A 23,476-nucleotide genomic window follows, 5' to 3' on the forward strand; every position below is an offset into this window, starting at 1 on the left:
AATTTACATGTATCATCCTAACTGGTTAAAACTCCATTCTTCATAGTCCACGCCAACAACTAACAATAGTTCAAGATAAAATATTATCAGTCTAATACTAAACTCCAATTTCACCAAAAATAACTAAAAAAAATGAAGAAAAAACAAAAAAAAGAAAGCATTACTCTAAGTGTTAGCAAAGCCAGTAAGTCTAAACTAAAAAAAAAGCAGCTCTGAAGAAGACACAAGGCAACTTTCAAAATAAGAATTTTATCAGTAAGTTTATCCATTTCCCCCAACCAAGACTTTATTATCATTTCTAGCTTAGTTATCAACTCAAGTTTGGCCCATGACATAACATTCTAACTACTAAGAAAGAATAATGGAAGCATTTATTAGAAAAGGAAGGGCTGCTTGCTTTATACTTTTCATTTGTTTGTTAACAAAACATTCTGCCTAACTTTATAAAATAGCAGCAGTCAGAATGAACAAACAGAAAAGAATTAAAACTTAAATGGGATACATTAGTTTCCCCCAGTAAGCACCACTTCAACTGGAAAGTACAAAAAGGGTAAAAATTGAAACTGACTTTAAACTGACCAATTTTGTTTAAAAAAAAAAAAAAGACTGTCTTTGCTAGAAGAATTCTATTCTTACAATCTGATTAATATTTCCTTCCTAAAATCTGGATGTACTTTATATCAATTCCCAAACTTGAAATAAAGGAAAAAAGCCAATCCTATATCAAATGGCATACTGAGTGCTAGGCCCTCCTGCTGCCTGCTGTTTAAATTAGCATGACAGTTTTCAAAGAGCTGCTAACTCTGAGGAAACGATACATAAAGCAGCTGACGAGCACCAGAAGCAGGTTTAGGTGCTCCAGACACCAGTGTCCACGAAGACCAGGTTCCTGCAGCTCTGCTTTTGCTCATGTTCAGGGACTGTAATTCTACCCACACAAAGCAGAAGATCCTGTTCCTTCATGCAGTGGTAACAGGAGCATCTGCAACATGTACTATTTTTAGAACTAGTCCACTGGTAGCTAAGAGGAATGAGGAGCTGGAGACCAGGGCACCGATGAGCACACTGGCTGCTGTGTGTGACCCAGGGGATGTGCCAAGCTCCCCCTGCCCCTCACTACTACCTACAACATGGACTCAACTGAGTAAAACTTGCTAGAGCCATTTTTTCACATCTCCTCAACTTGCTTCAAGATCTCCTGGACACTCCTAACTGTTTTTGCACATTTCCAGTCCCAGGCAGCCAAGGCTTTGTGGGTTGCACTCTGGTGATGTCTGCAGGCTTCTATTTGCAGCCCACAGGCTCGAGTATTTTGTAGACAGCTCAAGGCTTTGGTTGCATCACATGATGGCAGGTGCCAAAACCAAACTTTAGTCGTCTAATTCATACACACACTCTTAATCCTGCTCAGAACTTCAAAACTTTCTTCCAGTTATTTTGACCCACAGGCAGATATGTGTATGTGAGCACCAAATGATTCCCAGATTTTTATACCTTGCAAGAGCTCAAAATCATTATTCTTATCTAAACTGTACACTGGAAACTGGAGTAAAGCACTAGTTCATTAAATGAATTCTAGCACGAGAAATTTTCAAGCATTAAAAAATTAGAATGTCTTCCTGGATGTTCTGTAAAATTCATTTCAGACACAGGAATTGAGCAACATTTTAAAATAACGCATGAATGGGCCATCTTACAGATGATAAGGTAAGGCACATCCCATATTCAAAAGAAGAGAGGAAAGTCCTAAATCTCCTTTCAGAAAAATCAAGCATTTTGGTAAGGTTTTTACAGATTACCATGAAACTTTATTGTGTATGTCTCAAACACTGAGAAAGGCAAACACAGAGCCAATCAAGAGCCCCACCTTATTTTTAGCTTAACTGATTCCCATAGGGCACTATAGAGACATTTTTTTTTCTTCTCTCTGCCTTCAATCCCTCAAATAAATCCCCTTTATTGGATTATGGATTAATGCAGCAACTATAGCAGTAAGCTGTTTCCATGAGAGTGAGAAAACATAAGATGTGTACCATTAAGCAGAGTAACATCTCACTTGGAACTTGTGAGTCTGTCTTGGATATTGCATTCACTACATGAGAACAATATTTATGTTTTATTATGTATATTTTGAACAAGATCAATAGTACAGAAATTTAGCACCTGCTAAAACAGTCCCACAAACACTTTATTAATATAACTACTTATTTCCTTAAGGCATCTAATGACCAGTAAATCTACTAGCAATTCATTTTAAGTCACTGCTCTCATTAAACAATTATTACTTATATATATGTTGAAGAACATATTAATTTAAGATTATTACGTAAATTACCGGCTGTCCTTTCAATGCAGAATGGTGAACTACTGATGCTGCTTCTTTTTCACAAAGAAATAAAACTGTACTATTATACTGGCACCACAAACCGTGATCCCCTGAAACAAACACTCAGAACAGCTTTTACTCAAAGACCTCAAAACATTTGACAGATGCGCACTCTCATTTTATAGAGTATGATGCATAAAACGGAATAGTATGCTCCTGAATATGAGAACTTCAGACAAAGTCAGTGGCAGAAGCTAGGAATAGAAACCTCAGTCCTTCCAACTATCACACCACTGCTCTGTCTGCATTTCTACCTCCAAAAGACTGATGAAAAAGGCAGCAACGCGAGTTAAAAATAACTTCTGATTAGTAAGGCAGAAGCCCTATGAAAACCAAATGAGCCAGAGTCTCATTCAAGGCTGAACTAGAACCTAAACTGGGGAAACTGAACATTGTACAGCCAGGTTAATGTTTTGCTCAGATTAAGTGAAATTGAGTTTGCTAAGACAACAGTTTTGGTCCAGTAAAGTGTTAAAAGCTCTCACCTATAAAGCTTGTTCTATTACTCAAACTGATATAGCTGAACAGACTAGGCATAGAAAACTTCCAGATTTGGAAAGGACAGAGAATAAATAGCCTTTAGAACAACTTCAAGTTGAGAATATGAGTTCTGATTTCATCTGGGCTATGTTAATTAATATGAGGAGGCTGAAAACCTGTGAAATGGAGATTTTTCTAGGAAAATGACCAAAATTAAAAAGCATTTGTCATTTAAGAAGGGCAGAATAGACAATTACTATTTACATGTGATATACTGAAGATTTAAAGGAGGAGGAAAATTAATGCAATTTCACAAAACCCATTTCTTGAGGGCAGGACAGTCTTACTTGCCTGAAAGACTAGAGTGATTATGTCTTTTCTCATTTCTAGATGTGTGTTCACTTAAGTGCTTCACAGTTATTTGCTTTCTCTCCTTATACTCCCATAACAACATTTGGTGGCCTATACTGAATATATTTCATTCTGCTGTGTGAATATATAAGACCCACAGATTTTGATGATTTTAGTCAGGGAGAGAGCAAATATTTACCATAGGAAGATGAAGATTCATTGGCAAGGTTTGCATTTGTTGCTTTGCAAGGCCTGGTACTATTTGATGCAAATTCATCTTAAAAAGTTTGGTTCTGATCATGGTAGGGGATTATTAGGGAAAAGTGTTGAAATTTCTTCCACGTACCATTTCCCACTATAGCTGGTAATGTTCAATTATTTTCAGATTCCAAGCCACAATGCTAAGCCACTATAGGGATTTTTCTTGATGTATTATAGCCAATTCATGCTGGATAGTAAAAAATTTTACTATTTCCCTTGAGGAATAGAGTTCTGAGGTATATGCTTTGAAAGATAATATCAAATGCACTCTCCTTCCTGCAGATGCAGTGGTATCTAAGGGCTAGACAGTACACATTTAATTGTATGTCACAGATGGCTGCTGGTTTTAAAACAAACAGATGTTTGTCGTATCTTCTTTCTTCAATATATGCAGTTTGTGGGCTGCCAGTCCATATTGAGATGGATGTTTAGGAAGCTGATATTGATGAAGAAATGTATAATGAAAAAGCTAACTGCAGCACTGTCCTAGACAGCTAAAACTCTTCAATTTGCTTTATTGCTTTACCTTTACTTAAGCTATCTTCCCAAGCAAAACTACACCAGAATTGCCAGTTTTCTTTTACACATACAGCTGGCATCAATTGCTATCACATATTCCAGTTACAGATGGGTGCGCAGTCATAACATCAACACAGCTTCAAAACCAGTTCCCCAACAGTGGGCTGTTAAAACACAAGTTTCCACAGAGTGGTACAAAGGGTTAAAAACATATTATTTTAAGCTCCACAACCTCTTCAATTCCATCACTCATAAGGATACTTTGGACATACAGAATTTAGAAATATGAATTGTGTTTAGTCAACTACTGGCACACTGACTATTCTTACAGTACTTTTATAGTAACTGCTGTACTGCCAAAATGCTTGGATACCTTAACTGATTCTAAACAATACTGAGAACATAAGTCACCTGTAAAATTTGCACATTGGGAAACTGACATACAGACCCATCGACAAGTACAGAATTGCTCAGGAACATATTTGAGTAGCTGTCAGAAGGGGGTGCTAACACGACCTCTGGAAGGGGCAGCTCCTTTAAAAATCAGGCTGATTCAACTAATTTTTATTTTCACAAAGGAAAACGACATATTTTGAAGAGGTACAAAACTACTTTGACAACATTAAAATGTAAAACAAGGGTGGGAGGACAAAACTGAACAAGAAAAGGTGTAGAGGAAAAATACTGCAGCCAAAAGGAGATAGGGAGATAGCACCAAGACTGCTAGAGAGCAAAACAAACCTTGGGCACATGCTGAAAGACCAGAGAGAAGGAGGAAAAGCAGGGAAAGCAGTAACCAGAAGAGACAGGCAAGAGGAAACTGCTTACAGTGCCAATTACATATCCTACCCAGCTCCTCATAGGAAGGGGAAATGAAAAAATGTGCTTTTTTCCCTGCTCTAAGTTTCCTCCATGCAAATTTTACATTAATGACATTTTGATGCTATAGGATTCAGAAAAAAACTAAAGACAGTCCAAAGGTACTTCCTGTAAATAGCACTGTTGAGCTATAGCTGTTAACCAGAACAGGATGGCAACCCAGGTCCTCTCTGACCAGGATCAGCTAGGCAGTCTGAACACATAGTCAGTGTTGCTGCTTCTCCTCAACATCTTATGCAACCTCACCCAATCTCAGTCCTAATCTCAGAAACAAGTTTATAGCAACAACCGTCTCAAAAATGAAATCTAGATAAATTTATGCATGGCCAGTTTCACTGCTTGTCATAGTTGTCCCCAAACTGTTCCAGGGAAAACTTGTTTTTCCTGAGGAATTAGTAGCATATTAGGGTACAAAACTGCTCCATGAGAAAAAAAGTAATTCAAATACTTTATCTGTATTATAAGTAGAGTTACCACTATAAACTAGACTCAACAACTATAACCACCAAGCATAAACACAATACCTACAACAAAACTCAAGATTGTAACTAAAGTGCAAAGTATATTCCAGCAGCTGCTCCCACCAAACGACAAGTGCACATCTGCAAAGTAGAAACCAGCCAGCTACAGAACATCCATGCTGCACTGTACTGCCCCATCCCTAATAAAAAAGTATTTACAGATAATGATAAATTGGTTTCATACAGTGCTTTCATCAGAGAGAAAGTCCCTAATCCTTTTAATCACGATTATAACTTCATGTGTTATATAATGTAAATACATTTGGCAAATCTGAATCCCCCACTTCTACTGCAACACTATTATTCTAATTACAGGAGGATGCTCATCTTTAACAAGCAATATGGTAAGTTTTTAAAGCACGCTGATAACTACAAAAATTACTGCAATGTCATCCCACCTGAAAGCAACCTTTCATTACACAGACTTTCATTACATCAACTTTAAGAGCTGTTTATTAACAAAAGTCTACAGCATCTAACAAAGTATGCTGCGTCTTAAGCATACAGCCAGAAGAAAAAAAAAAAAAAAAAAAAGAGCTATTTGCTCATTTAAATAAATTCTTAGAAGTAATTCAAGAAATAAAATAAGGTCACTTAATTCAGCCACAGGCTATGGTTAAGTCATGTGTGTTAATCACTTAATAAAACAATAAACAAATCAGATAATCAATAGTAAAAACAGACATTTTTGAAGACTAATACACTTTTCATTCAGAAGTGAACGAGTACCTTCTTAATATGTTTCATTACAGTTAGGACATAAATACCTTCTTTCTTTACACACAGGTTCCATGAAAAACAGCCTTCAGAAAGTCAGTCCTGCCTTTTCTTGTTTCAGGTGGTTCACTACACTGAGTCACCTAGTAAGAAAAGCAACAGAGGTATGTGGTATCTTGATTTTTACGTTGCTGAACTCAAGACACAGCACTGCATTGCTCTTTTCCCTGCACACTTTCCTTCTTCACAAAAAACTTTTTATTGTGCTTTAACAGAAGGTCAATGGCTATCACTTCTCTACTCCAGCACAATGGTGAATTGAAACAAGAACCCATAGCTGTTTAGACCGACAAAGCAACCAGTATGTCTAAGCCAATAAAGCGATTTGTTCATTAAAGCTACTAATAAAGCAACCTTTTGTTAGTCTATGAAACATCAGAAACCTCATAGAATGCATTTAACTATGCTTTCTTAAAAATCACCAACTTAGAAGTTTTAAAATCTGTTAATTTCTCCTCTTCCTTAAACTGATAGTAAAATATTTTTGTGTTGACTTTTCAAAACACAGCAAATGCGACACAAACTCTCCTGCCTATTCATCATCAGAAACGTTTAGGGTTTTTGGTGAAGAGATTCCCCCTGACAAGAGCTCAAATCCATCATATTAATGCTTTATGTAAAGCTTCCTATGCAACACTGACAACCTGCACTAGTGACCACCACAATTATGCACAACAAGAACAAAATCATTCAATGGGCACACTCAGTTCAGACCCAAAGATTCATTTGGATTTGACAAACAAAAATGAGAAGAGCTGTAGTGAGCAAAGTTCAAAAATGCTGTTAGCACTTGTGTCCATTGCTTTCAATTAAACTGAAACAAAGTCTGAACCCGAGTCCCCAGCACTTAGTGTTGCTGTCTGGAGAGATATTGTAATTATTCTCAATAACCAGCACTAACAGGACAATGGCCACAAACTTCCTCCAAACAACAGCAGTATTTTTGCCTTCACTTTAGCTGCACTATACCAACAATCCTTGAAAGCATTAAAATGAAGTCTCCTCACTTACTCACAATTTCTAGACTTGCTTTGGTAACAGGTAGCTCCATTATTATGTGATTAGAGACTGGGCCACCAAAAGGGAAGGAAAAAAAAAAAGTCATTTTCCATCTAATTACCATCAGCTAGACAAAAAAGGCCAGGCAAGTATTTCCTCTAAACTTTTATGTTTAGAACCTATGAAAGACAATTTCACTAGCAGCAATATACAAGTATCAAAGCTGCATAACCTGTTAACACAGAAAATAAAGCAAAACAGTATGTAAGGGGGAAAAGTATATGTTCTCTTTCTCATATTTAACAGTGAAACACGCCTTTTCTAGAAGCAATCTTAAGTCATTCTTTTGCTGCCATTTCTCATCTGCATCTTTTTGTCAAGCACACTGCAACTACTGGATTTTTTATATGTACAACAACCCAAGCAAAAAAAAAAAAAAAAGCAAGTTTCATCCTTATTACTGCAACTTCTCCAGAACAAGATTCCCATTTGTTACCCTGGATATAGCATTTGAATTCTCAGTGAAAGTTCTTGTAACAGAATGACAGTAAAATATTTGTCCCTACTCAGAGATATGTACAATCAGCCAAAGTTCTATCCTTTGCTATTCAGAAAAAAGTAATCTTTATTTATAAAATAAACAAGTCTGCTATCTAGGACAAAGATAGCATCCCTCCCTCTACACTGTGACTCTCACTATCAAACCATGAGATTATATCCTCCTTCTGGAATTAAGTGCTTATTCTAACAATAACACTTCAATAGCTTGTGAAACTTTTCAATTAAACAGTTGTCAAGCAGCCTGATAAGGCACAGAAAAACAACTGATAGCTGAAACAAGTCATGCAACAAGTTTTGTAGACTTCCTAGTTCCTGCCAAACAAATAGTTAATCAATGAGTAGTCAAGAGGCAAACAAATGACCATTAAAATTCATAGCAAAAAGGAACAGAACATTTTATTTAATCATAAATTTTCTACCATCTTCTAAGGTTTTCACTTAAAGCTTTTTTGGACTTTGGAGCCGTTTGCCTACTATTGCACCACTGACGTGCTAGCAAAGAAAACAGCAGGACAATTACTATTGCAAACACACTGATTCTAAATAGTTACACAATGCTTTTCTCACATTCTCTATGAGAGAGGATACATATGACTTTCAAACAGCAATTAGAAGTAATTTAGACATAATATTTTCCTATTTAAGTCCTGAAGTCACACTTTGCTAACTCTCCCTGCCTATACCTGATCAAGTCTTCTAAGAATTCTACAGTCTAATATTAATTTATGCTGAGAAGATTCATACAAGAATCAATCAAGAACACAATACACTGCCTGATATTTGTGATCAACTGCACTTTTCAGTTTGCTTAACTTCCAAAATTAATCCTCTTCTTCAGTTCAGTTCTACTCCTCTCATAGTACAAAGGCAGTGGAATTTATGTTCCTAAATGACTTAAGCATACTTGAAAAGTCCCACTCTTCAGAGATTAACTTCTTGCTCTTAGAAGTAAATAAACAGAAGCTTAGACTTATGATTTTTTTATCAATGGAAAACTGACAATTAGTTCTTTTCTGAGGCAATAAAAGTACTCGACTAAGTTTGACAAATCTACATTTGTAGCTACTGATGCAGCAAATATTATGCAAGTGCATAGCTTTCTACAGGTATTCTTTTGGCCAAATCTAAGTGTATACTCCAGTGACTGCAGGGTCAGACCTAGATTTCATTTATCTTATCTTCACCTGTATGCCAGAAGAGCTAATATGATAGTCTATCACTAGTGGCAACAGAAAATTAACCACTGAGTTAAAATGCTTCACAAGTATCTTTAGATTTTTCCTCCATAATAGTAATCAATTTAACATTAAAATTAAAAAAAAATATATCAAAAAAATTTAAAAGCCTATGGTGATTATATAAATTACTTAGATAACTTAAATAATAACTAGTTTTTTAAACAAACACTCTAAGTTACATGACTTTAACACCTTAACACCTCAAGATGTAGCTTGCAGAACCCTTCTATATATTTCTATAAATAATACATTCTTTATATGTATACATTTATAGGAGTGTTTAAGAAATAGACTCTATAATTTATTCTTTTAGATTCCTATTCCTAAACACAATCTATTCATATAGATCTACAAATCACCCAGTTAAATAAATGTTTTAGAGGTATACAGAAAGCCTATAAGGATTAAATTTACTTTTCTCCACAAAAGTACTCACATGGGAAGGTAATAAAATTGAAGCTCACAATGCACTCTTAACACCACAGACCAAGAAGAAAACTTCAATTACAAGAGCTGAATTTTTGTTTGCTCTGCCTGGTTGCAACAGTTGTAATGCTAAGATGGGAAACTTACTATTTATCATTTCAGATAGATCCTAGTGTTTTTTTATTTTTTTTCATGATTCATAACATCAATAGAGAGAAACTTCAGAGCTGAAGTTAGCAAGAAACTTGCTTCTTCTTAGCAAGAAACTTGCTAAGCTGATGTTCTAACCACATTAAAAGATGACCACAGGAACAACTATACAGGAATTGCCATTTCCTGGAGACACCAATGAGAATTCCTCATCCTTACTTGCATATCAATCATTTTCACAGGGTCAAGCAATTCTTTAGCAAACATGCCCCCAGTACAGCCTAAACATCAGATGCAGTTGCCATTTGTATGGTTGACTCTAATGATGAAACACCAGTAAGCACTGATACCCAAACAGCACCTCCACATTTCTACAAGAAAAATCATGTACAAAAATTCTACAAGGATTCTGACGTCTTACAGAGGTGAACTCTTACAGCAAAAAGTGCTTAAATATAGAAGAACTGGGACCCAAAAAAATAGTCTCTTTAGGCACAGAGATCCCCATGTCAAGAAACTATGCCGGAGGCAAGTGACATGAAAGGCAGAGAACAGTAGTTGTTCATTGCTCCCTGCAACCCAAACACAAGGCAGCACCTAAGGAAGCGAGGAGAACTCTTCAGGCAATGGCCAGCAGATCTGTGGGATTTGTTGTGAAAGGATGCAATGGAGCTGAAAAATTTACAAGGGTTCAAGAAGAAATTGTACAAGTTTTCAGAAGAGAAATCATTCAAGAATTTCTGAATAAACAGAAACAACTTCTGGCTCAGAGATTCCATAACTGAAAGTAGCTGGAGAACAAGCATGAAATGAAAAGCATGTAAAATGATCTTGTTCTCAATGTTCCACCTGAATCCACTTACACATTTGTTTTGAGATGGGTCATGTGAAGAATTAGGGAATTTCTGGGTTCCTAGACAAGATTTTCCCTTTTATGGCTATCAGATACAGAATACTAGGCTAGAAAGAACACATGTCAGTATGAACCAGTGGGTCAATTTTTCTAGAATACATTTAAAACTATTTATTAAACACAATTTGAAACAGAACATTTCAATAAAAATACAGAAGAAGTATTTTAACTTTTGGACACCCCTCCCAAAACTGTCATCTTGACAGAAGATATTACACTCAAATGTTTTAATGAGCTTGACATTTCATTCAAAATATTAGTTACAAAATTGTATTTCTACTGGAATAACACTACTGATTATTCTCCACTAAAACATCTACAGCAGTTTCATGGCTTTGCCTTCTAGACTTGCAGTAAGTGCAAGCACTTACTGGGAAATAGAATGGTTCTACTACTGAACAGTTCCAGCTACTATTTTTCTCCAGAGAAAAGCTAAATTACTCATTTTGGGTTTATTTGCAGGTTGTTTTCCCTCCTGAAAACAAACAAACAAGCAGAAAAATGGAAGAATATGTCACAGGCATCAGGCTGTTCACTAATTAGGAAGTCATCTATAGCCTGTTTGTTCCCTTTCCACTGCACATCTCAATGTTTCTGCCATCCGAATCCCAGATCTCCTAGACAATGCACTCAAACTGCAGGACTACTTGAGTACACAAGTTTCTCAGCTGCCACCACTCCACTACACAATTTGAGGGAGTAGGACAGAGCTAACAAACCTAAACTACCAACACCTCAGAGAAAACATGGTACTTTTGCATTTTCTCATTTTATTAGCAGAAATCAGAACTGAGTGATTCTACAGGAACAAGAGAAAAAAAAATTTATAAATAATAAAAAATTACATTCACCTCCTACTAAAAATACTTGGTATTAGAATGTATTGGTATTAGAAAACACAGTACTTATCTACATTTGAAAGACCCAGTAAATTTGATTTAATGTGTTACAAAAACAAATAAGCCATTCATGCATAGCAAGCAAGCTGAAACAATTGTTTGGAGAAAACGATTGTAAAACATATGCAGGTTAATATCAGAGAATTTACACAGCATGGTTTCTGGAAAGGAAACCATGCTTTTTAGGCTAGTAGAATTTTATAATAACAACAGTGAACTAGGGAGAAATTGCTGAAAGAAAGACTTTTGAAAAACCTCCCTCAAAGTCCCAAAAGGCCATTAAGTAAAATTAATATTGGTGTTAGGGGAAAACATTTGTGTTTAGATGCCAGCAGTAAAGCATCAAAAGAAAAAGCAGTAAGTGGTCTGTTAATTTGCAGAAAAGGGTTAACAGCAAAAGGCCACAGTTCTTCACTAGAACTGCAACACATATTCCCTAATGGTCCAGAAAGCAAAAAGCAGCAAAACTCATTCACAGAAAAGCTATTAAGGTTAAGATAAGGGAAGGAACCTTAAGCATTTCATGTAGTCTAACCAAGCAAGATAAAATGGAAAATACATGACAGACAAAGAAAATAATCAACAAGGTAGTGGGTGTCCAGGTGAATATTTTACTCACCAACTTCCTGGACCTTAACAACAAATTCAGAAAGAAACATATTGACTCTTGATAGTCCATAGAAGAATATTACTCAGTAAAAGAAAAAAATTAGGATGTGCATTAAATATTTTGGAGAACATTATAATTGGTACATTACAAACTCAATACAGCATTTTAAACAGGCACTTTGTAAATATACAGCACTCCTAGGCAGGCATAAAAATGGTTTGAAATGTAGTTAAACTAAAAGTTAAAAAAGGTGACATTTAGTAGCATGCATCTTAAAGGGGAAGCCAAAAACCATCAGAAAGTTTAGGTATGTTGATCATAACCGAGAAGGATATAAAGGAAAAGGTATAGGAAAAAAAAAACACTAAGAACCTTGAGCTTAACTGGCTTTTTATAACAAAAAGCATATATTCAACTAAACTTAGTTAAAGCATCACAAATAACGTAAAGAAGAACAGAACTACTTGAAGCTTTATACATGAAACTTTCCAGTGCCCAAAACATCTTTGTGGAAAGTGATTCTGAAGAGAAAGATACACACACCGTATAATGAGGTCCCACTGCTTTTCTAGAAATGGCAACGGATAGGCAGAAAGAATAGAACAGAAGTTAAACTCTTAGCTTCACAATCAGTAGACTTCTTGAATGCAAAATTTTTTCCCCCTTTGGCAGCAGCCACCAAGCACAGCTCTGCAACCATCACAGCACATGCTGCCTCTACCCCAGCTAGCAGGTAGATTATATGGGGGAGTGGTGTAATAGTCAGACTGCAGGATCTGACATGTTGTGATAAGGGAGGTCACAGGAGATAACAGGACAGTAATCAGCACTGTTACTACAGTGATGGGATACAGCAGCAGACAGAGGATACAAATCCACAGGAAAATAGGTTTTGTTAGCTCCGCTGCTCACAGAACAATTTGTTTCCCTTGTGTTTTACAGATTTAAATACTAATATTTTTGTACATTGCAGCTTTGATCACTGTATTAAATGTAGCTCTACTGAATAAAAGGATTAGTTTGTCCATATTGGCATGCTTATGATTGTGATATGAAGAGAACTCGAGGGGAAAACCTTTGAAGATCAAGCACATGCTCTCTTTTAAAGGCCAAAGTGGTAGTAGTGCTGAAGGTGGTTTATATCATGCATATAGTTTACAGCATGATACATATGACAATACTTTTGTAGTTTAGTATAAGGATTGTAAACACTTTCAGATTACTTACATTTCTATTGCTGTTAAAAGGGTCAATATCACTCTCTCCTTACTGAAAAGGCTAAGACATCAGGCAAGACTAGCACTTATGTTGGCTCACAAACAGCTGGATTTCAGAAGCGGACAGCACAACCACAAAAGCAAAGAAGGGACAGGGAACGTGATCAGCCCTTTTGGTTATAGCACATACTCCACACTGGTTTCAGCAGATCATCAAACCACAGCCATGAGGTTTCAGGGCACAGTTAAGCTGATCTAATGTCCAGCCAGTGCCCAAAGGATTCACTGCCAGCTGTGCATCCCCCATGCCAGCTCTAACGCACATTCTGTGTCACACTGAGACAACTCAATTTGCTTTTTAGTTCCTTTCTCACTTAAATTCAGGGAACTGAAATTATAGAAAAACAATAGCTAGTGCAGGAAGAGATATGGGTAGGAGAAGCTGTTGGGAGCCATTCCTTCCAGTAGCAACTAAGCAGGTCAAATACAATACGAAATGACAACCCCATAAAGGACAAGTGAATATAACATTTCAACCTTTGTGATGTTTGAAATTATTTTATGAAAGAAGAGTAAAATGTTTAATGATGAGTTTCTCCTTTTTAATCTTTGCTAGGTCGGGCCTAACCTATGCAATCAATTTTGTTCCCACCGCTCTGCAATGTAAACAAACAATAGGAATGAGAAGGACCAAAACGTTAACATTTCTTTTGTGCCACTAAACAAGCTTTTGTTTTTCCAGTCATTCCCAGCACCCCTTTGAAAGGTTCCCACAGCCCGTGTAAACAACTGCAAGCTGAGCAGGATGACTGTACATACCTCCTACATAGGCAGGCAGCAACCCCAGCATGCAGCTCCCCTCACTAGACAGCCACACACCCACCCCATGACAGGGGACACCACCCACCTCTACTCTTCAAACAAAACTCCTGCCTGTGCTCCTGAGTCACAAGAGTGTTATCTACTGCTCCCACTAGGCCAAATGTCAGTAATGGCAGAGCTGATGCTGGACCCTCAATTATTGCACTATCAGCCCACTACTTTTCTGTAGCACATCAGGAATTACTTGATTTCAAAACAGTCAAGCCTAACAGTGTTCAAAGCACAAATAACAACAGATTTACCACGGCAATAAGCTATAAAGCTGGGAATACAATACACAACCTGAAATCATAGAATCAGAGAATGGTTTGGGTTGGAAGGGACCTTAAAGGTCATGTAATTCCAACCCTTTTGCCATGGGCAGGGACACCTTCCCCCAGACCAGGTTTTTCAAAGCCCATTCAGTCTGACCTTGAAGATGAGATGAAAATACAGGATGTCCTGGAAACAAACTAAATGTAACTGTGCATGTCAAAGTTGTTTTGCTACAGCAAGCCATGTCTAAGAACTGCCCTAGCTGCAGTGCACTCAGCTGTGTAAAACTTTCAAATTTAAGTTAAACATCTGGACAACCTAATGAAGCAGCCATTAAGGAGATAATCAGGATTATTAACAGAAACACTTCTATATTATAATACTGCAAAATGTAAAGTTCAGCCAGCTGTGTATTACAGCCCACCTAAGATACTATTAGTAGGACCTCTTTCACACATATAATCACTCCCCTGAAGACACAATGTTAAAACATAATTAGCATTACTACCATATTACTCAAGGGCTACCAAAGCCTGCATGGTACTCTTGACATGTTTCATGGAGATCAAGTGGCTGTTCAGGGCTATGTATCACATAGTTGGTAGGGTGGAACAAGTGCAGGGCAGCACAAAGTCCAGCAAGCTGGGAGTCAAGCGGTGTCCAAGTCTTACCCAAGTTTTACTTACTCTTACCCAGACCACCAATAGCACAGTCAGAATCCACCTGTTGCCACAGATAACACAACTAACACACCATGAAAGCAGAGGGATATAACTGCCCCCTTCCAGCAGAGGCTTGTCATAAGGGTCATGTCTGCCCCATCTTGGGTTTTATATGGGGTAGGAGGGGGGAGAATAGCAGGTCTGATCATTGTCTCCCTCCCCATCAACTCTTGCAGCAAATAGCAAGTTAGGAGAAAAGCAATCCCCAAACACAGTGCTCCAGAAGAATTGATTATTTCAAACCCATTCTTGCTGAAAGATCAAATCGAGACTGCTATTTTGGTATGTGGAGAAAGAAATAGTGTCTAAAGTTCCCTGAGAAAAAAAAAAAGAAAAAAAGAAGTAAAAAAAAAATAAAATCACAGCAACTCTGCCTTAGCATGCCTTAAAGGATGCTGAAGATTAGCCCTCAAGATCCATAAAAACTGTCACTACTGTACTCTGTAGTAAAGAAAAAAAGAGTTACCTGTCATTGCAGTGATCCACCCACTCAGAGAAATGCCACAGATCTGCAGACACACTCATCAGCTCTGGCAACAGCAGATGAAACTGCCACAGCAGAACTCAGAAACAAACGTTTAAAATAACTTAGACAAGGGTATCTCCAGGATCACAGTTTCAGGGTCCTTTTCTGTTGTGCCAGATCATCTCTCGCTTTGAGTATCATTGCATGAATTAAAACAAAATGACAAGATATAAACAGCAAGAGAAGTAGACACTCCTGGCAAACTGCAGGTTTACTGGCCCAAGCTCAGGGCCACAAGTAATACAGCTTAGCAAAAGACATAGTCAATGGTGAAGCAAAGGCGAAGACATCCTGTTTTCAACAGAGATTCAGCACTATGCCAAGCTGTGTCGGGTCACACTTGCCACAAGAGATGAGTAATATTTCCTCAGAGAGGTCTGAATCCATGGCTGTAGTTTTGGTTATTATTTAATGGTTATGGCCTTGAACACTAAAGAAAATACTCTCTAGTATATTCTAAAGCCTTATTAGGCAATGAAGAAGTCAACAAAAGCAATGTACACACTACTGTCTAGCAAAGAAATGCTAGATTTTGCAGCTACTGCAATAGCTGGTGAGCAACTTCTCAAGCATGAAGTATGCTACAATGCTGAAAAGGCTTACACTTGCCAGGGAACACACTGAGCAGCTTACCCTCCTAAAAAGGGAACTTGAGGAAAAGCTTGAAACCTTGTCTTCCCCACTGGCTTATGATGCTTTGGGCTTGTTAGTCATTTAGTAAGACAAGTAGCTTGTCCTGAAGTAGCCTGTTCAGTTCTGAATTCCCTGTGACTACTGTCATTCCTGCAGACATATACGGACACACATTCTGTCCTATAAAACACATCACATTTTATATAAAGACAGTAATAACCTTTCACATGCAATTTTGCAATACAGCAAACTAACTCCCTATAAGCATAGGCAGGTCCTGCATTCTACAGCAGATCTAAACATAAAGTTTCACCTTTAAGAAAACATGGTAGACTTTATCCTGAAAAGCATGTGCTCCAAAAGTATCCACCAGCATCTGTGAGAACACAGAGCTAATGTGTGCAGTAAGGACATGATGACAGTCAAAGAGGGCAGAGTTTAAGTAGATACTGTCAACAACACACACCCAGGGTTTGCAGCTCCTGTCCTCCTGAAATTCACAGCAGTTGCCACAACCTACACAAACACAAAGCCACAGCTGAGTAACTCTGACTCTGCATGACCGAATTAAGGAATCCTTCAATCTATCAAAAGGACCCACCAAAACTTCATGTGCAATCAAGTCTCCACCACCACCCTTAAGTTCTTTGATAAACCCACCAAGGAAACACACAGAGGAAGGTTCTAGAAACCTGTATCATGTAAAGGTCACCTCCCACATTCCAAGCCATCCAGAGCAACATTTCTTAAGGATGAAGTGCTGAAGAGGGAGAACAAGCTCTGACATTGGACCAAGAAATTGAGGAACAGGAGAAGAGTACATATGAACAAGTACAATGATTATCCCGAATCAGTTCAGATATTTTATTTTCAAAGAGAGACCCATGTGTAAAAAGGGAGAACTGGCAGGGAAAAGATTTAATTTATTATTACAACCTAGGATACTGGAGTGGTGAGATTTATTGACTAAGGTTTGTGAGGAGTTTAAGAGGAAATTATGGCAACTCTATTGCAACCCTGCTCTAACCTCCCACTCGCCACAGCTCCAGCTCCACAAGGCCAGGTCTCACCACAGCACGTGTATGCCTCTCAGCTCCACCCTAGGGCAGCCCTCCTGCCTCGGTAAGGAGGCAGAGCTTGTGCTTAGAAAGTGTTCAGCAGTATGCCCTGCCCTCTCGAGTACACTTCATCTCAGCCTGCCCATGCTGAAGACTTCATAAACTTCCCAGTGCTGCTTCTCCAGAGAAGTATCAGACAGGTCACGACATCTGCACCACTGAAAGCTTTTCAAGCAAAAAAGCATTTAACAACATCCACATTTTGGACAACTCTGAATAGCCAGCCTTTGAACAGGAAGCATTACTTAATGACCTCAGAGCTGTCCCTCTGCTGTAAGCAGCCATCCAGTCTCAGGTCACAAGACAAACTAGACTCACCTAGGCCAGCTTAGCAGGCACTACCTGCAAGAGGATTCTCCGATACTGGAGCTCGGAGACTAAGCAATTTCAAGAAACCCATTCCTTTTGCTTCCACATCCCAATGACCCCAGCCCACAAAACATCTAAGGTACATCAATATGTTCATCAGTTTCATAACAATGTATTTGGATTATAAAAATCCAAACATCACTCGACCTTTTATGAGAGTATTAAAGAAAAACTGGTTTTCTTTTTTTTTCAATATAAGCTAAGGTAAATAGCATTGCAAAATGTATCATACTGGTATAACTCTAAATTACAGCCAAAAGGGAAAACAGCACATATTTTTTGTTTGGTTGGGTTTTTTTCTTTGTTTCTTTTATATCTTAATTAAAACATGCCATGCTTCTCTATTTTATGGCCATATTTGTGTTGGGTCAGAAAACTAGACAAAATCTACTAGTTCCTAGTGCAACAACCACCACCAATCATGTTGAAGGGATTTGGATTGGGAAAAAAATAACTGAGAGCAAATCTTGTTGTTGCAGCTACCTGTAAGCACACAGCTGCTGAAACCATCACACCAGAAATGTGCCACCAAAACAGCACACACCAACACTTCATCCTCCAGCACAAAGCAAAGCCAACTGTCTCAGCTCAAGACTCAGGCAAAGCTTACCTAAACTAAGCAAGATAATTTTGGACAATATTTTACACACCTCCTCTTACCAACCAGCTGTGGGTGTTGTATCCTCTAGCTGATGGTAACATCTTCAATTGCCACAGCAAATGAAAAGATTTCTGCTGGTAGGTTTGGCATGACATTATAGAAAAAATTGCATTGTTTCACCCTTGTAAAAATAACTGCAATTGTTTCAGAGAACACTGAGAAAACAAAATAGAGCAGAGTTCCTGAATTACACAGATCTGTCTATTTACCAAAAATGAGCAGTCTTGAGGAGATGAACACGTATTTTTTGCCATAGTGAGCATGAGCAAAACTGAATGCAGTAGTTCCTTTTACTCTGACATCCCTTAGTTTTGAAGTACTTGACATTACAGATGTAAATCACGTCCACATTACTGACAAAAAAACCTAGCAAGGATCTATTAGTAAATACATGACTGCAGTATATGCACAGGACAAACACTGGAGTAGCTAACCAGAACCACTGCTGCAAAGACCCAGGCAGGATGCACAGCATTGCAACAGTTTAATTACTCCCATTCCCTCTTCCTGCTCAAGAAATGTCCCCTCGCAAGTGAGCCACAATGCCTCTCGCAATTCATTACAGCCAAAAAACACCTTGCATATGCAAAACTCTCAAAGAAGAAAAGCAAATGTGTAGCTTAATGCTTAAGTAAGAGCCTAATCAAGCTGTTATATTTACTTATTGATTTTGGCTGAAAAGAGAAGGTAGCCAAAAATTGATTACTTTATTATTTCACCAATAATCTTTACAAAGTGAAAGATGGAGAACCACCTTTCATTTTCTACTAAACGCAAAACTGTGACAGGTGAGGAATGGACAGGGATTTAGTATTCTTCCTCTCTCCTAACATAGGAATAAGAAGGTACCCAATACACCTGACAACACGTTTATTCACCAGTCACTTCAAAATAATGACTTGCCCATTCCTCCCTCAAAGCCACCAAACATGTTCATCCAAGAGGAAGCCACTAAGGGCTGCCAAACACACAGAAGTGACACAGCCCTAAAGAACACACTGATAGCAGCCGGAAGGGTGCTCTGGAACGGGCACCTGTAAGCATCTTGTGCTGCCTACAGTCTTTTGCAGACATCCTCTGGGCTAAACTGTCCTTGCTTGATTTAGCCAGAAGAGCCTGTGTAATAACCAGCGGCCGTACCACCACAAAGCAAGATGAAGAAGTTTGTTGACAATAAGTCAGTTTCCATGCTTACACGGGCCTAGGTCTTATCAGACAAACACCTAAAATCTTTGTCGCCTTTGCTGTCACAAGAGACTATCTTAATATCCATAGCAGTGATCGCAGTAAATAGATTTTGTCTATCCAGTGAATACTTAGAGCATTTCAGTACTGAACCATCCATCAGTTTCCACAAATTGACTAAAGCACAATACTTTGTTGTGGAAGAGCATTTTCATGAGCAATTGATGCAATGTTTATCATGTCTTTCCAGAATTACCTGACATACACAGTCCACATATGACAAGGCTGAAGCAGCTATGCAGATAAGGTCTTTATGCTACTTTTGTTTCAAGTGTAATGTACATACAGCCATTGCATGTGCTCTTCACAAAAAGATTCAGAAGATTAAACATGTTCATTAAATACCGTCCAAATTTTAAAACCTGTTTACTTTAAAGAGACAGAAGAGTAAGTAGCATTCCTCTCTGTTTAATAACATTTTCTGGCCTAAATCATCACACATCATTCCTTTCTTTTCCTCATTCAGAGACAACAAATTCCATTGAAGTAATGAACAAAACTTCTGCAAAGTACCGCATACATACATAAGGGGAAGTAAAGTTAATTTGTCAGCCTAAGTCTAAAGATAAAAAGTATTTCTTTCCCTAAACTAAAAAGTTATTTGTTGTATAAGTTTTTCTAACAGTTAATGCAAATGAAAATCACATAATTACTCATAAACATTTATGTTTCCAAACAGACACTGTTCTATTAGAAAATTATTCAGCTTGAACAAAGGACCTACACTGATTAGATATAAGCTGCAGTAGGAGGAAAAATCCAAACCTTGACAAAAAAAAATTTAAAACATGAAGTGATATATCTTTTTGAGATATTTATGAACCTGGAACACCAACAAGAATGCATAATTGCCATCAGAGACAGAACGAGGCTGCCATTAACAACCAGATGATGATGGAGAAAGGGCAGATTTAAGTTTGGGACTAGGAAATGCCTCAAAACAAGTGTAATCACCACATGAAAAAAGGATGTAGTGTCATTTTGCTCCTGTAGATATTAAATGCAGCACAGAACTGACCATCTCCTTAATACTGGCCTGAAGAGAATGCAACTGCCTTTCCTAACCACTGAGTTCTGAGATTGAGAAAAGCTAGGAATGAACCAAATGTAGAGTTCAACTTCTTTACACCCCTTTTCAAAACAGCAGCAATGACAGAAAGCTTAAGATAGGGAGATATTTCAAACTAAAGAAAATTAATCTTCTTACCTTCAGCAAACTGTGTCTCAAAATGAAATTGTGAAAGATCAGGTGCCCTGCCTACCTTAAAATTCCTATCGGTGTCTAGGTTTTCCCGAGTTTTCAGAGGCTATCTCCTCAGCAGAATGGAGAAGATATAGCTGGGAAACAGGCAGTAAGTGCTCTCAAGTGTTGCACAAACTGAAGCACAGAGCAAGCATCCATAGCTGGAATGCTGGAGTATGGCCTTCTGTTCACACCCATATACTTCAGCAACTGTGTACATTTCTGCTACGTTTTGTTTTCCTCTGCTTTCAATTGCATCTGGTAAAGAAAGCACAGGAGAGCAGGCGCCTAGCAACTGGCCCACAGGATGTTCACAAGCTGTACACTCTTCTTTTAATGAAAAGCCCGACAAACCCTACAACCTTCCCCTTCAAAGTCTTTCTAGACTCCTTCCAGGAAGATGTGGAGAGGACTCGTGCAGACGACAGTTTCCACACAAGAGTTACAATTTCTGGATCTCTGTCTGAGCACTGTCTCATCAAATAAACGACATTCAACCTACTCTCTTCATTTTTCAGTACATCCTCCTCATATGTAACAACTTGCTGTATAAATTTTAACACCCAAATAGTACAATTTAACACTAGCAGACACAATTGTTTCTTCCCCGACAGGCTACGGAGGTGTTGTTTTCTTCAGTTAAAAGAAAGTTAAGATACTCTATTGAAAAACTTCAAGTTTTGATACAGTTTTTGCTCAACGGGAAATTATGCACGGGGCGGAAATTCTAAAAAGCAAAGTAAAACAGAACCCAAGCAAACACAGTCCCATTCCCAAACGAGACACTTCTTTACCCAGTCCCGGAGTGAGGTCTGGAGTAAGAGCAAGAGCACTCTCGTGCCTCGTGAAGCAGCAACTACTCCGATAAACAGGAAGAGCCAACACTACTCCTGGCTTTTAAAACACATTCAAAATACTTTACATGGAAAATAACCAACTCTTCAATAATGTTTTTCCGCGAAAAGAAGAGCTACATTTTCCACCCAAGTGTTATGTAAATGAGCGGGCAGGAGGCAGCCGCGGGGTCTGTTAGGAGCCATTCAACCTATAGAGAAAAGAAGGAAAACGGGGGAGCGGGGTGGGGGATGTTTGAAACCCTCGGGGCTCACAGCACTGCGGCCGTGCGCTCCGCTCCCAACCTTGCACAACTTTCCGCCGCGGCAGTTCCGCTCGGCTCCCCGGGCGGGGACGGGACGGAGGGGTCCGAGCCCGCCGCCTTTGTTCGCGGGGGCCGCCGCTCCCGGCACAAAGCGGGCGGCAGAACTTGGGGAGGAGACCTCGGCCCTCCCCGGGGGCCGTGGCGGAGCACCCCCCTCCCGCCCCGTCTCCGCGGCGGGCGGGAGCGGCGCGTGGACCGCGGGGCAGCAGACCGTGCGCGGCCGGCAACGTGAGCCGCATGGGAAACGGCGACCGCCGGCGCCGCGCCCCCCGCCCCGGCCCCCGGCCCCCCGCCCGCTCCGCCGGCAGCCCCGGAGCACCCAACCCCTTCCCAAGGCGGCTCCTCCCGCTCGCACTCACTTTTCGGGACGGGCTCCGCTGGGCTCTCCCTCCGCTCGCGGCGCGCGCGCCTTCCCGCCGGCGGGGCGATGCGGGCGGCGAGGCGGAGCCCCTCTCCCCCGGCGGGAGGGGGTCCGCTGCCCCCCCCGCCCCGGGGCTGCCGCCGGGGGCCGGGTGACTTCAAAAGGGCTGGCGGATCCAGCCGCCCCCCGCCCCGGGCGGGCTGCGGACTGGTGGCCCTCGAGGAATCTCCCCGGCTGCGGCTGTCCCGGCGGCGGATCAGGTGCGCCGCCGCGTCCTCTCACATGGAGCCACCGCCTCGCCGCCCCTCGGCGCCCCCCGGGCCGGTCCCCGCACCGCCGCCGGCCGGGAGGCGAGTGGCTCGGGCCGCGGCCCCCGCCGCTCTCTCCCTCTCATGCACTGCGGGCGCCGCCGGGCCCCGGCTCCAGCGGCGGGGGGGGCCGTCAGGGCCCCAGCTGGGCGGCGCGGCGGGGCAGCCGGGCGGCGGGGCTCGGCGCCGCGACCGCTCCGCTCTGCGGCATGTGGGGGGAGCGGCGGCGCGGGGCGCTGGGCGGCGAGGCAGGGCCGGGCCGGGGACGCCGGACGCGGTGGGGGGAGAGGCGGCAGCAGCGCCCCGGGATCCGCTCGCTTCCTGCGGCGCCGGGAGGGGGCGGGGAGGGCGGGCGGGAGAGGGAGCGAGCGCGGCGGTGGCGCGGGCGGATGACAGCGGTAACCCGGCAACGGGGCCCGCCCCGCCCCGGTGCCGGCGCGGAGCGATGATGCCGAGGGCGGGCGAGGCGGAGCCGCGCAGGTCCCGCCGCGGCCGCGCGGTTCAGCCCGGGACAAGGGGGTGGCCCCGTGGCCGCCCCGCCCTTTCCCGCCATGGGAATGGCCGGTGCCGGGGCGATCCCGGTGCATGCCGCTCCGTGCCCGGCCACCGCTCGGTTTGTCCGGGAGCCGGCGGTGGGAAGTGCTGGTCACTCTTGGTGCTTCCAGAAACTGGGGCTCACCTGTCCCTATCAGCACTTTGTCAGTCGGGCTGCGGGCGCCGCGAACCCAGTAACGGGAATGATGGCTACCCCGTCCCTGCTCTCCTAGGGTTAAACCAAGCGTTATTTACAAGAGCCTCTAACAGAAT

At 40.7% G+C, this 23,476-nt stretch overlaps 1 protein-coding gene across 2 annotated transcripts in view; it reads right to left on the reverse strand.

Moving 5' to 3' along the window:
* FBXW7 (F-box and WD repeat domain containing 7) overlaps positions 1–22,459 on the reverse strand; it is a 176,343-nt gene extending 153,884 nt beyond the window's left edge. Inside the window, exon 1 of one of the 2 annotated variants that reach the window (XM_053976363.1) lies at positions 22,360–22,459. The gene's annotated coding sequence lies outside the window, so the exon portion shown is untranslated. Of the gene's footprint in view, positions 1–6,164; positions 6,186–22,359 lie in introns of those variants that run through there. The other variant, XM_053976364.1, reaches the window with a different exon arrangement.
* Between the last annotated feature and the right edge of the window lie 1,017 nt (positions 22,460–23,476).

The sequence above is a fragment of the Vidua macroura genome, chromosome 4 (genome assembly GCF_024509145.1).
Source record: "Vidua macroura isolate BioBank_ID:100142 chromosome 4, ASM2450914v1, whole genome shotgun sequence".
Classification (NCBI taxonomy): Eukaryota; Metazoa; Chordata; class Aves; order Passeriformes; family Viduidae; genus Vidua; species Vidua macroura.